We start from the raw sequence: 3,725 nt of genomic DNA on the forward strand, positions 1-3,725 counted from the left end.
AGTAGATTTAATGGGCTAAAAAATATTAATTTAATTAATAATCTTAGTTAAGGTCTAATTAAACCCAATTGGGTAAATTCCAATTAAAATAATGGATTTATTCTCAATTACAGTCCAAGAAGACTAAGATTAAATGTTCTAAGTGTGAGTAGAAATGTAGTCATCAATGGAGAATGAGGATAAGAAAACACTATTGGAGAAGGTTCATAGCGCAATTTTTCTTAGACTCAATAATAAGGTGTTAAAGCAAGTCTCAAAGAAGTAGATGGTAGTTTGACTATGGACGAAACTTGAAAGCTCATACATGATAAAGTTGTTATTTAACCATTTATATCTAAATCAAACGTTGTACTCATACAAGATAAGTAGTGAAAAGAAAATTAGAGAAAAACTAGATGAATTCAACAAGCTAATGATGTGGATTAGGTGTTGTTGTTATGCTTTTTTTTGCCTAAGATGCATGATCATTTCAAGTAAATCTTGTTGTACGGAAGGAAGCCTCTCTATCTAGAAGGGGTTAAAGTTGCTTTGATATTGAAGGAGTTAAACAAGAATGGATATGTGTTTAAAGGTGAGTGGGGAAAGTTGAAGATGGTGAAGAGATCCATAGTAGTAATGGATGGTGTGAGGAAAAATGGTTTATATGCCTTTGAAGGTGTTGTACAGTTTGTGTTGCCTACACTCCATGAGACAAGAAAAACTGGATGCATGTACTAATAAATGCATGTTTCTCGGATATCAAGAATGTGTGAAAGGATATTATCTATGGTGTCTTGAGCCAATTATCAAGAGATATATCATCAGGCAAGATGTCATCTTCAATTAAAGTGAGATGGCTTATAAGTCAAATAATGTTAGTCAAAGAGTAGTGTGATGGAGAGAATGTGAACATTAAGGTAGAATCTGATAGAGAAGAGGAGTTTGATTTTCTACAAAATGAAGAATTACATGATCTAGTAGATGAAAATCAAGAAGCTTTTGATATAGATGTGATTATTACTACAATGTTGCTATAAATAGAATGAGCCATTTTATAACAATGTGATTGTTATTAAAAAGGACAACAATACTACTATGGAGATCTCATTCATTAATATATATATATATATATATATATATATATATATATAGATAGATAGATAGATAGATAGATAGATAGATAGATAGATAGATAGATAGATAGATAGATAGATAGATAGATAGATAGATAGATAGATAGATAGATTATAGGCATATGGATGTGATCATTTAACTTACTTGAATGAAATTTTCAAATGGTTAATCATAGACATTCAAGAAACCATTCTAACAACTTACACAACATATTTTAGGCATATAACCAAATTGAGACACCAATTAGAATAAGAGAAATTTGTGCTTCGATATTTATGACTAATCCACACCCAAGCCTTAATGTGTGCTACAAAAAATATTTCTATTGGGTCTACCACTGCACCATTAAAATCACATTATTTTTATGTTTTCAAAAACCCCAAACAATATCTATCCATATGAGCCAAATGTAGTTACCACTTCTATTCAGGCCCGAAATACCATGTTGAATAAAGTGTAAGTAAATTGTATTACTATGAACAAAAACTCTACCTACCACACATCACACATACACCACCTTACAAGTAAAGAATAGGTGATTTGCATTGTCTTGTTGAGACCCATATAACACACATAAACCAGCTCCTACCTGAACTTTCCTATGAATAAGATTTTCACAAGTCGCTACCTTTCTATTTATAAGTCTCCACACGAAGAATAAGGCAAAGGGGATGGCTTTAGTTTTCCAGAAAATATCAAACCTAAATTGAAATGCTTGAAGGCTTTGTGGCATAATATTTCTACAAGCAACTTTGACAGAGTACAAGCCATCTTGATCCCCTTTCCAAAATAATTCATCCTCCCGATATCTAGAAATTTGTATTCCTTATAGTTCTTACGTAAAATCTAGCACCATAAAATTTTCCCATTGGAACAACTCTCTTCTCCAGGATAGTTTCCATTGCCATTTATTATCTTGCTATACTCCATATTGGTCCTACGTGCCAACTTGGGTACCTAACCTTGAGAGAATCACTACCTATCAACCTATCATTCTAGAAGTCAATTTCCTTCTCATTTCCAATTTTCAAACCTCTATTTATATCAAACTAGTTATTGCTGCCACTCCCACAAATCTTTCTAATGTCTCTCTGCCATCATGAGGCAAAGCTAGAATCATTTATATTAACAAGTCCCCTCTAAGAACCATACTTAGGCTAAAAAATTACTTTCCATAAACCTGACTCCCTCCTCAAGTCTCCACTTCCATTTACCTAACAACGCCATATTAAAAAGATTTATATTTTTTATACCTAGGGCCCTAGCATCATTCGATCTACACAAATAGTCCCAATTTACCCAAGCGATTTTCCTTGTCTCATATCCCCAACCCCAAAGAAATTTCCTATGAATCCTCCTAATTTGTTTTTTCACCCCATCAGGAATTTCAAACAAGGATACATAATATAGAGAAATAACTGAGAGTACAAATTTAATCTATGTGACCCTACCAGCAAAAGAGAAGTGTTTCCCTTTCCAAACAACAAGCCTCATTTAGACTTTCTCAACCATATCTTTCCAAAATTCCTTCCTTATATGATTAGCACACATAAGGACACCTAAATATTTAAAAGGTATAATATTGTGCGACAGAACAAAATTTCATAAAACCTGTGGATATCACTACATGGTACTCCTAATATAACTTCACACCAGACACAAACTCAAAAATAACTTTATCACCATAATATTTTTTATACCCGGTTTACAAAGGAAAATAGTGTCATCTGCAAATTGTAACAAACTAACATGCACCTGATTTTGACCAAGCTTAAATGCTTCATATAAATCTTTACACTTAGTTTCCCTAAATAACCCAGCTAACCCTTCAACCACAATGATAAACAGGAAAGGAGCCAGTGGATCTTTCTTCCTTAGCCCCTTAGAAGGAGAAAATTGTTTTGTTGGGATACCATTGATGAGGACAAATACAATTGAAGATTCAAGGCATCCCCTAATCCAAGATATCCATTTAGCATAGAATCTCATTCCTTGAAACATATAGCCTAAGAACTCCCAACTCACTAAGTCATAAGCTTTCTCAAAGTCAGCCTTAACTATAAAGCATTTTTCTTTTCTCCTTCTAACATCATCTATAACCTCATTTGCCACCACTATACTATCCAAAATTCCTCTACCCTGAATGAAAGCATATTTTTTTTCATCTATGAGTTTATTCATAACTTTCTGCAACCTTTTTTGAAAGAATTTTAGCTGTGATTTTATACAAGCTTCGTACAAGAGATATTGGCCTATAATCATGTAGCCCTAGTGGATTAGTAACTTTCGTTATGAGGGTAATAATGATGCCTTACAACCTTTAGGCCATTTTTCAAACCAATGAAAACTTGTCACGACCCTATACCACATCCTATTTAATAAGATCCCAAATTCTTTGAAAAAATTAAAATTAAACTATCTGATCTAGGACTTTTATTTTATCGCAATCCACACATCCTTCTTAATTTCTTCCCTGGAGAAAATTCTAACCAAAAACTCATTTTCCTCTCTATTAATATAAACAAACACAACATTATCTAATCTCATTTTAAGCTCATTTGCACTTGAAAACCTATACTTATAAAAACTCAAAACTTCCTCCTTCTCCCTAC

Source organism: Phaseolus vulgaris, chromosome 4 (genome assembly GCF_000499845.2).
Source record: "Phaseolus vulgaris cultivar G19833 chromosome 4, P. vulgaris v2.0, whole genome shotgun sequence".
Taxonomy (NCBI): domain Eukaryota; kingdom Viridiplantae; phylum Streptophyta; class Magnoliopsida; order Fabales; family Fabaceae; genus Phaseolus; species Phaseolus vulgaris.